Source organism: Arachis duranensis, chromosome 5, assembly GCF_000817695.3.
Source record: "Arachis duranensis cultivar V14167 chromosome 5, aradu.V14167.gnm2.J7QH, whole genome shotgun sequence".
NCBI lineage: Eukaryota > Viridiplantae > Streptophyta > Magnoliopsida > Fabales > Fabaceae > Arachis > Arachis duranensis.
Genome location: NC_029776.3, coordinates 35,007,803 through 35,020,515, shown reverse-complemented (window position 1 = coordinate 35,020,515; position 12,713 = coordinate 35,007,803). Strand labels below are relative to the sequence as shown.

The 12,713-nt window shown below is 36.4% G+C and overlaps 1 long non-coding RNA gene across 1 annotated transcript in view; it reads right to left on the bottom strand.

Annotated features, from left to right (window-relative positions):
- Window positions 1-3,958, bottom strand: part of LOC127747764 (uncharacterized) — a 31,584-nt gene extending 27,626 nt beyond the window's left edge. The window contains exons 1-2 of the long non-coding RNA XR_008009640.1: window positions 3,918-3,958; window positions 139-542 (exon numbers count right to left, since the gene is read on the bottom strand). This is a non-coding gene — a long non-coding RNA (uncharacterized LOC127747764). The remainder of the gene's footprint in view (window positions 1-138; window positions 543-3,917) is intronic.
- Between the last annotated feature and the right edge of the window lie 8,755 nt (window positions 3,959-12,713).

Here is a 12,713-nt window from a genome sequence, read left to right as displayed (position 1 = left end):
TAATACCTAAACCATAAACCCAAAACCCAAAACCTTTAAGACATAAAACCTAAACCCTATACCCTAAACCCTAAATCCTAAACCCTAGAACAAAACCCTAAACCATAAACCCCAAACCCTAAAGCCTAAACCATTAACCTTTAATCATAAATCTTAAACCCTAAACCCTAAACCACAATCTCTAAACTCAAAACCCTAACGCCAAACCCTAAACCCTAAACACTAAGCCCTAAACTCTAAACCATAAGCTCAAAACCATAAACCCTAAACACTAAATCATATAGCATAACCCCAAAACCCTAAACCCTATACCCTAAACCCAAAACCCAAAACTTTAAACACTAAACCATAAACCTTAACCCCTAACCAATAAGCCCTAAACCCCAAACCATGAACCAAAAACCCTAAATTCAAAACCCTAACCCACAAACACTAAACCCTAAACTGTAAACCCTGAACCCCAAACCCTAAATCCTAAACCAAAACCATAAACTCTAAACCCTAAACCTTAAACCATAAACCCTAATCCCTAAACCATAAACCTAAACCCTAAACCCTAGACCCTAAACCCTAAACCATAAACCCTAAACCCAAAACCCTAAACCCTAAACCATAGAACCTAAACCATAAACACAAAACACTAAACATTAAACCCTAAAAATTAAACCATAAACCCTAAACCCTAAACCATAAACCCTAAATCCAAAACCCTAAACCCTAAACCCTAAACCATAAACCATAAACACTAAACCCTACACCATAAAACCCAAACCCTAAACCCTTAACCACAAACCCTAAACCATGAACCATAAACCCTAAACCCTAAACCATAAACACTATGGCCAAAACCCAAAACCCTAAACCCTAAACCCCAAACCCTAAGCCATAAACCATAAACACTAACCCTGAACTATAAAACATAAACCCAAAACACTAAACCCTAAACCTTGAACCCTAAATCATAAACCCTAAACCATAAACCATAAACCTTAAACCCTAAACCATAAGCCATAAACCATAAACCATAAACTATAAAACCTAAACCCTAAACCATAAACCCAAAAACCCTAAACTCTATACCCTAAACCCTAAACCCTAAGCCCTAAACCTTAAATCGTAAACTATAATACCTAAACCATAAACCCAAAACCCAAAACCTTTAAGCCATAAAGCCTAAACCCTAAACCCTAAACCCTAAATCCTAAACCCTAAAACAAAACCCTAAACCATAAACCCCAAACCCTAAAGCCTAAACCATTAACCTTTAATCATAAATCTTAAACCCTAAACCCTAAACCACAATCTCTAAACTCCAAACCTTAACGCCAAACCCTAAACCCTAAACACTAAGCCCTAAACTCTAAACCATAAGCCCAAAACCATAAACCCTAAACACTAAATTAAAACCTAAACCCGAAACCCTAAACCCAAAACCCAAAACCCTAAACCCTAAACCATAAAACATAAACCCTAAACCCAAAACCGTAAACTATAAACCTTAAATGATAAACTCCAAACCCTAAACCCTCAACCCAAATCCTAAACCCTAACCCACAAACACTAAACCCTAAACTGTAAACCCTGAACCACAAACCCTAAATCCTAAACCAAAACCATAAACTCTAAACCCTAAACCTTAAACCATAAACCCTAATCCCTAAACCATAAACCATAAACCCTAAACCCTATACCCTAAACCCTAAACCATAACCCCTAAACCCAAAACCCTAAACCCTAAACCATAGAACCTAAACCATAAACACAAAACACTAAACATTAAACCCTAAAACCTAAACCTTAAACCCTAAACCCTAAACCATAAACCCTAAATCCAAAACCCTAAACCCTAAACCCTAAAGCATAAACCATAAACACTAAACCCTACACCATAAAACCCAAACCCTAAACCCTTAACCACAAACCCTAAACCATGAACCATAAACCCTAAACCCTAAACCATAAACACTATGGCCAAAACCCAAAACCCTAAACCCTAAACCCAAACCCTAAGCCATAAACCATAAACCCTAACCCTGAACTATAAAACATAAACCCAAAACACTAAACCCTAAACCTTGAACCCTAAATCATAAACCCTAAACCATAAACCATAAACCTTAAACCCTAAACCATAAGCCATAAACCATAAACCATAAACCATAAAACCTAAACCCTAAACCCTAAACCCAAAAACCCTAAACTCTATACACTAAACCCTAAACCCTAAGTCCTAAACCTTAAAACGTAAACGATAATACCTAAACCATAAACCCAAAACCCAAAACCTTTAAGCCATAAAACCTAATCCCTAAACCCTAAACCCTAAATCCTAAACCCTAAAACAAAACCCTAAAACATAAACCCCAAACCCTAAAGCCTAAACCATTAACCTTTAATCATAAATCTTAAACCCTAAACCCTAAACCACAATCTCTAAACTCCAAACCCTAACGCCAAACCCTAAACCCTAAACACTAATCCCTAAACTCTAAACCATAAGCCCAAAACCGTAAACCCTAAACACTAAATCATATAGCATAACCCAAAACCCTAAACCCTATACCCTAAACCCAAAAGCCAAAACTCTAAACCCTAAACCATAAACCTTAACCCCTAACCAATAAGCCCTAAACCCCAAACCATAAACCAAAAACCCTAAATTCAAAACCCTAACCCACAAACACTAAACCCTAAACTGTAAACCCTGAACCCCAAACCCTAAATCCTAAACCAAAACCATAAACTCTAAACCCTAAACCTTAAACCATAAACCCTAATCCCTAAATCATAAACCATAAACCCTAAACCCTAGACCCTAAACTCTAAACCATAACCACTAAACCCAAAACCCTAAACCTTAAACCATAGAACCTAAACCATAAACACAAAACACTAAACATTAAACCCTAAAACTTAAACCATAAACCCTAAACCCTAAACCATAAACCCTAAATCCAAAACCCTAAACCCTAAACCTTAAACCATAAACCATAAACACTAAACCATACACCATAAAACCCAAACCCTAAACCTTTAACCACAAACTCTAAACCATGACCATAAACCCTAAACCCTAAACCATAAACACTATGGCCAAAACCCAAAACCCTAAACCCTAAACCCCAAACCCTAAGCCATAAACCATAAACCCTAACCCTGAACTATAAAACATAAACCCAAAACACTAAACCCTAAACCTTGAACCCTAAATCATAAACCCTAAACCATAAACCATAAACCTTAAACCCTAAACCATAAGCCATAAACCATAAACCATAAACCATAAAACCTAAACCCTAAACCCTAAACCCAAAAACACTAAACTCTATACCCTAAACCCTAAACCCTAAGCCCTAAACCCTAAACTGTAAACCATAATACCTAAACCATAAACCTAAAACCCAAAACCTTTAAGCCATAAAAACTAAACCCTAAACCCTAAACCCTAAATCCTAAACCCTAAAACAAAACCCTAAACCATAAACCCCAAACCCTAACGCCTAAACCATTAACCTTTAATCATAAATCTTAAACCCTAAACCCTAAACCACAATCTCTAAACTCAAAACCCTAACGCCAAACCCTAAACCCTAAACACTAAGCCCTAAATTCTAAACCATAAGCCCAAAACCATAAACCCTAAACACTAAATCATATAGCATAACCCCAAAACCATAAACCCTATACCCTAAACCCAAAACCCAAAACTCTAAACCCTAAACCATAAACCTTAACCCCTAACCAATAAGCCCTAAACCCCAAACCATAAACCAAAAACCCTAAATTCAAAACCCTAACCCACAAATACTAAACCCTAAACTGTAAACCCTGAACCCCAAACCCTAAATCCTAAACCAAAACCATAAACTCTAAACCCTAAACCTTAAACCATAAACACTAATCCCTAAACCATAAACCATAAACCCTAAACCCTAGACCCTAAACCCTAAACCATAACCCCTAAACCCAAAACCCTAAACCCAAAACCATAGAACCTAAACCATAAACACAAAACACTAAACATTAAACCCTAAAACTTAAACCATAAACCCTAAACCCTAAACCATAAACCCTAAATCCAAAACCCTAAACCCTAAACCTTAAACCATAAACCATAAACACTAAACCCTACACCATAAAACCCAAACCCTAAACCTTTAACCACAAACCCTAAACCATGAACCATAAACCCTAAACGCTAAACCCAAAACCCAAAACCACAAACAATAAACCATAAACACAACCTCACAAGAGCAAAACCCTAAAACACAAAACCTAAACCCTAAACCCTAAACCTTAAACCCTAAACACTAAGGCCAAAACCCTAACCCTAAACACTAAACCCCAAACCTAAGCCATAAACCATAAACCCTAACCCTAAACCAAAAACACTAAACCCAAAACCCTAAACCCTAAATCATAAACCCTTAACCAGAAACTCTAAAACCTAATCCCTAAACCATAAGACATAAACCCCAAATACTAAACCTTAAACCCTATACCCTAAATCCTTAAACCTTAAACCCTCAACACTAATCCTTAAACCCTAACCTATAAAGCCTAAACCCCAAACCATTAACTCTAAACTATAAACCCTAAACTATAAACTCTAAACCCTAAACCCTAAACCCTAAACCCTAAAGCCCAAAACCATAAACCCTAATCCTTAAACCATAAACCATAAACCCTAAACCCTAAACCCTAAACCAAAAACCCTAAACCGAAAATCGTAAACCATAAACCCTAAACCATAAACCATAAAACCTAAAACCTAAACCCAAAACCAAAACCCAAAACCCTAAACACTAAACCCTAAACCCTAAACCATAAACCCTAAATCCCAACATCTAAACCCTAAACCCTAACCCCTAAACACTAATCCCTAATCCATAAACCCTAAATGCTAACCATAAACCCTAAACCCTAAACCATAAACCCTAAATCATAAACCATAAACCATAAAACCTAAACCCTAAACCATAAACCCTAAACCCTAAAGCCTAAACCCAAAACACTAAACCATAAACCATAAACCATAAACCCTAAACCCAAAACCAAAAACCATAAACCCTAAACCCTAAACCAACAACTATAAACCCTAAATCCTAAATCCAAAACCAAAATCCCTAAACCCAAAATGCAAAACCCTAAACCCTAAATCCTAAACCATAAACCCTAAACCCCAGACACTAAACACTAAACCCTAAACCATAACCCACAAACACTAAACCCTAATCCATAAACCGTAAACCCTAAACCATAAACCCTAAACCTAAACCATAAACCTTAAACCCTAAACCCTAAACCATAAACCATTATCCATAAATCATAAAATCTAAACCCTAAACCCTAAACTCTAAACCCTAAACCCTAAACCCTAAACCGTTAACCATATACCCTAAACCCTAAACCCAAAACCCAAAACCATAAACCCTAAACCCTAAATCCTAAACCCTAAACCATAAACCCTAAACCCTAAAGCCCAAACCATTAACCTTTAATCCAAAACCTTAAACCCTCAACCCTAAAGCACAATCCCAAAAATCAAAACCCTAACGCCAAAAAACATAAACCCTAAACACTAAATCATTAACCATAAACCCAAAAACCTAAACCCTAAACTCTAAACCCTAAACCCTAACCCCTAAACCCTAAACCATAAACCTTAACCCATGACCTATAAACCCTAAACCGCAAACCCGAAACCCTAACCCACAAACACTAAACCCTAAACCCCAAACCCTAAACCTTAAAACCTAAACCATAAACTCTAAACCCTAAACCTTAAATCATAAACCCTAATCCCTAAACCATAAACCATAAACCCTAAACCCTAGACCTTAAAACCTAAACCCTAAACCATAAATGCTAAACCCTAAACCCTAAACCATAGAACCTAAACCATAAACCCAAATCACTAAACACTAAACCCTAAAACTTAAACAATAAACCCTAAAACCTAAACACTAAAACCCTAAAACTTAAATCATAATCCATAAACCGTAAACCATAAACACAAAACCCTAAACCATAAAACCTAAACCCTAAACCTTAACGTCAAATCCTAAACCATGAACCCTAAACCCTAAATGCTAATCCCAAAACCCAAAACACCAAACACTAAACCATAAACATAACCCCACAAGCACAAAACCCTAAAACACAAACCCTAAACCCTAAACCATAAACCATAATCCCTAAACCATAAACACTATAGCCAAAACCCAAAACCCAAAACCCTAAACCCCAAACCCTAAGCCATAAACCCTAGACCCAAACCCTGAACTATAAAACATAAACCCAAAACACTAAACCCTAAACCTTGAACCCTAAATCATAAACCCTAAACCATAAACCATAAACCTTAAACCCTAAACCATAAGCCATAAACCATAAACCATAAACCATAAAACCTAAACCCTAAACCCTAAACCCAAAAACCCTAAACTCTACACCCTAAACCCTAAACCCTAAGCCCTAAACCCTAAACCGTAAACCATAATAACTAAACCATAAACCCAAAACCCAAAACTTTTAAGCCATAAAACCTAAACCCTAAACCCTAAACCCTAAATCCTAAACCCTAAAACATAACCCCTAAACCATAAACACCAAACCCTAAAGCCTAAACCATTAACCTTTAATCATAAATCATAATCCCTAAACCCTAAACCACAATCTCTAAACTCAAAACCCTAACGCCAAACCCTAAACCCTAAACACTAAGCCCTAAACTCTAAACCATAAGCCCAAAACCGTAAACCCTAAACACTAAATCATATAGCATAACCCCAAAACCCTAAACCCAAAACCCAAAACTCTAAACCCTAAACCATAAACCTTAACCCCTAACCAATAAGCCCAAAACCCCAAACCATAAACCAAAAACCCTAAATTCAAATCCCTAACCCACAAACACTAAACCCTAAACTGTAAACCCTGAACCCCAAACCCTAAATCCTAAACCAAAACCATAAACTCTAAACCTTAAACCTTAAACCATAATCCCTAATCCCTAAACCATATACCATAATCCCTAAACCCTAGACCCTAAACCCTAAACCATAACCCCTAAACCCAAAACCCTAAACCCTAAACCATAGAACCTAAACCATAAACACAAAACACTAAACATTAAACCCTAAAACTTAAACCATAAACCCTAAACCCTAAACCATAAACCCTAAATCCAAAACCCTAAACCCTAAACCTTAAACCATAAAGCATAAACACTAAACCCTACACCATAAAACCCAAACCCTAAACCCTTAACCACAAACCCTAAACCATGAACCATAAACCCTAAACGCTAAACCCAAAACCCAAAACCATAAACAATAAACTATAAACACAGCCTCACAAGAGCAAAACCCTAAAACACAAAACCTAAACCCTAAACTCTAAACCTTAAACCCTAAACACTAAGGCCAAAACCTAACCCTAAACCCTAAACCCCAAACCTAAGCCATAAACCATAAACCCTAACCCTAAACCATAAAACCTAAACCCAAAACACTAAACCCAAAACCATGAACCCTAAATCATAAACCCTAAACCATAAACACTAAACCCTAATCCATAAACAATAAAACATAAACCCCAAACCCTAAACCTTAAACCCTAAACCCTAAATCCTTAAACTTTAAACCCTCAACCCTAAACCATAAACCCTAAACCCTAAACCCTAGACCCCAAACCATAAAATCTAAACCATAAACCCTAAACCATAAACTCTAAATCCTAAACCATAAATCATAAACCCTAAACCCTAAACCCTAAAGTCCAAAACCCTAAACCCTAATCCTTAAACCATAAACACTATAGCCAAAACCCAAAACCCAAAACCCTAAACCCCAAACCCTAAGCCATAAACCCTAGACCCAAACCCCGAACTATAAAACATAAACCCAAAACACTAAACCCTAAACCTTGAACCCTAAATCATAAACCCTAAACCATAAACCATAAACCTTAAACCCTAAACCATAAGCCATAAACCATAAACCATAAACCATAAAACCTAAACCCTAAACCCTAAACCCAAAAACCCTAAACTCTACAGCCTAAACCCTAAACCCTAAGCCCTAAACCCTAAACCGTAAACCATAATAACTAAACCATAAACCCAAAACCCAAAACTTTTAAGCCATAAAACCTAAACCCTAAACCCTAAACCCTAAATCCTAAACCCTAAAACATAACCCCTAAACCATAAACACCAAACCCTAAAGCCTAAACCATTAACCTTTAATCATAAATCATAATCCCTAAACCCTAAACCACAATCTCTAAACTCAAAACCCTAACGCCAAACCCTAAACCCTAAACACTAAGCCCTAAACTCTAAACCATAAGCCCAAAACCATAAACCCTAAACACTAAATCATATAGCATAACCCCAAAACCCTAAACCCAAAACCCAAAACTCTAAACCCTAAACCATAAACCTTAACCCCTAACCAATAAGCCCTAAACCCCAAACCATAAACCAAAAACCTTAAAAAACCCAAAACCCAAAACCAAAAACCCAAAACTCTAAACCCTAAACCCTAAACCCTAAACCATAAACCCTAAATCCAAAACCCTAAACCCTAAACCTTAAATCATAAACCATAAACACTAAACCCTACACCATAAAACCCAAACCCTAAACCCTTAACCACAAACCCTAAACCATGAACCATAAACCCTAAACGCTAAACCCAAAACCCAAAACCATAAACAATAAACTATAAACACAGCCTCACAAGAGCAAAACCCTAAAACACAAAACCTAAACCCTAAACTCTAAACCTTAAACCCTAAACACTAAGGCCAAAACCTAACCCTAAACCCTAAACCCCAAACCTAAGCCATAAACCATAAACCCTAACCCTAAACCATAAAACCTAAACCCAAAACACTAAACCCAAAACCATGAACCCTAAATCATAAACCCTAAACCATAAACACTAAACCCTAATCCATAAACAATAAAACATAAACCCCAAACCCTAAACCTTAAACCCTAAACCCTAAATCCTTAAACTTTAAACCCTCAACCCTAAACCATAAACCCTAAACCCTAAACCCTAGACCCCAAACCATAAAATCTAAACCATAAACCCTAAACCATAAACTCTAAATCCTAAACCATAAATCCTAAACCCTAAACCCTAAACCCGAAAGTCCAAAACCCTAAACCCTAATCCTTAAACCATAAACCCTAAACCCAAAACCAAAACCCATAAACCAAAAATCGTAAACCCTAAACCCTAAACCATAAACCATAAAACTTGAAACCTAAACCCAAAACCCAAAACCAAAAACCCAAAACTCTAAACCCTAAACCCTAAACCCTAAACCATAAACCCTAAATCCCAACATCTAAACCCTAAACCCTAACCCCTAAACACTAATCCCTAATCCATAAACCCTAAACCCTAAGCCATAAACCCTACACCCTAAAGCCTAAACCCAAAACACTAAACCATAAACTATAAACCATAAACCATAAACCCTAAACCCAAAACCCAAAACCATAAACCCTAAACCATTAACCATAAAACCTAAACCCTAAATGATAAATCACAAACCCTAAATGCTAAACCCTAAACAACAAACACTAATCCCTAATCCATAAACCCTAAACCCTAAACCATAAACCCAAAAGCCTAAACCATAAACCATAAAACCTAAACCCTAAACTATAAACCCTAAACCCTCAATCCTAAACCCTAAACCCTAAACCCTAAACCCTAAATCCTAAAACATAAACCCTAAACCGTAAACCCTAAATCCTAAAATGTAAACTATAAAACCCAAGCCTAAACCATAAAACCTAAACTCAAAACACTAAACCTAAACCCTAAACTCTAAATCATAAACCCTAAACCATAAACACTAAAACCTAAACCGTAATCCTTAAACCCTAACCCATAAACACTAAACCCCAAACCCTAAACCCAAAACCCTAAAGCCTAAATCATAACCCACAAACATTAAACCCTAATCCCTAAACCCTAAACCATAAACCATAATCTCTAAACCCTAAACCCTAAACCATAAACCATAATTTCTAAACCCTAAACCCTAAACCATAAACCATAAACCCTAAACGATAAACCCTAAAACCTAAACCCAAAACCCTAAATCATAAACCCTGAACCCTAAATCATAAATCCTAAACCATAAACCCTAAAACCTAAACCCTAATACTTAAACCCTAACCCATAAACCCTAAACCCGAATGCAAAACCCTAAACCCTAAATCCTGAACCATAAATCACAAACATATAACCCTAAAACACAAACAATAAACCCTAAACCACAAACCCTAAATGATAAACCCTAGGGCCTAAAAACTAAACCCCAAACCATAGCCCCTAAACCCTAAACCCTAAACTCTAAACCATAACCCTAAACCTTAAACTCTAAACCCCAAACCCTAAACCCCAAACCATAAACCTTTAAGCATATACCCTAAAACCCTAATCCCTAAACCCCATTCCCTAAACTCCAAATCCTTAACCATATACCTAAAACCATAAACCATAAACCCTAAACCCTAAACCAACAACCATAAACCCTAAAAGCTAAGCCCTAACCCAAAAACCCTAAACCCAAAATGCAAAACCCTAAACCCTAAATCCTAAACCATAAACCCTAAACCCTAGACCCTAAACCCTATACCCAAAACCATAACCCACAAACACTAAACCCTAATCCATAAACAATAAACCCTAAACCATAAACCCTAACCCTAAACCATAAACATTAAACCCTAAACCATAAACCATAAACCATTATCCATAAACCATAAAATCTAAACCCTAAACCCTAAACCCAAAAACCCTAAACTCTAAACCCTAAACCCTAAACCGTTAACCATAAACCCTAAACCCTAAACACAAAACCCAAAACCATAAACCAAAAAACCTAAACCCTAAACCCTAAACCCTAAATCCTAAACCCTAAACCATAAACCTTAAACCCTAAAGCCCAAACCATTAACCTTTAATCCTAAACCTTAAACCCTAAACCCTAAAGCACAATCCCTAGAATCAAAACCCTAATGCCAACCCTAAACACTAAACCCTAAACACTAAACTCTAAATCATAAGCCTAAAACCATAAACCCTAAACACTAAATCATTAACCATAAACCCTGAAACCTAAACCCTAAACCATAAACCCAAAACCCTAAACCCTAAACCATAAATCTTAACCCCTGACCTATAAACCTTAAACCGCAAACCCAAAACCCAAAACCCTAAATCCAAAACCCTAACCCACAAACACTAAACCCTAAACCATAAACCCTAAACCCCAAAACCTAAACCCTAAAACCTAAACCATAAACTCTAAACCCTAAACCTTAAATCCTAAACCCTAATCCCTAAACCATAAACCATAAACCATAAACCCTAAACCCTATACCTTAAAACCTAAATCCTAAACCATAAACCCTAAACTCTAAACCATAGAACCTAAACCATAAACCCAAAATACTAAACACTAAACCCTAATACTTAAACAATAAACCCTAAACCCTAAACACAAAAACCCTAAAACTTAAATCATAACCCATAAACCATAAACCATAAACACAAAACCCTAAACCATAAAATATAAACCCTAAACCTTAACCTCAAACCCTAAACCTTGAACCATAAACCCTAAATGCTAAACCCAAAACCCAAAACCCCAAACACTAAAAAGCACAAAACCCTAAAACACAAACCCTAAACCCTAAACCATGAAACCTAAATCCTAAACCATAAACACTAAGGCCAAATCCCAAAACCCAAAACCCTAAACCCCAAACCCTAAGCTATAAACCATAAACCCTAACCCTAAACCATAAAACATAAACCTAAAAGACTAAACCATAAACCTTGAACCCTAAATCATAAACCCTAAACCATAAACCCTAAACCCTAATACCTAAACCATAAAACATAAACCCCAAAGTCTAAACCCAAAACCCTAAACCCTAAATCCTTAAACTCTAAACCCTAAAACCTAATCTTTAAACCCTAACCCTAAACCCTAAACCCTAAACCCTAAACCCTAAACCCTAAATCCTAAACCCTAAATCCTAAACCATAACCCACAAACACTAAACCCTAAACCATAAACCCTAAACAATAAACTCTAAACCCTAAACCATAAACCCTAAACCATAATCCATAAACCATAAACCATAAACCATAAAACCATAAAACTTAAACCCTAAACCCTAAACCTAAAACCCAAAACCCTAAACACAAAACCCTAAACTCTAAACCTGCATAAATCATAAACCATAAACCCAAAATCCTAAACCTTAAACCATAAAGTATAAACCCTAAACCCTAAATGATAAACCAAAAACCCTAAACCATGAACCATAAACACTAAAAGCTAAACTCAAAGCCCAAAAACCCAAATTCTAAACCCTAAACACAACCCCACAAACACAAAACCATAAAACATAAAACCTAAACCCTAAACCCTAATCCACAAACCATAAACCATAAACCGTAAGGGCTAAACCAAATACCCTGAACCATAAACCCTAAACCCTAAACCGTAAACTATAAACCCTAACCCTAAAGCATAAAACATAAACTCAAACCCTAAACCCTAAACACTAAACCCTAAATGATAAATCATAAATCATAAACCCTAAAACATAAACCCTAATCCTTAAACCCAAACCCATGAACACTAAACCTCAAACCCTAAACCAT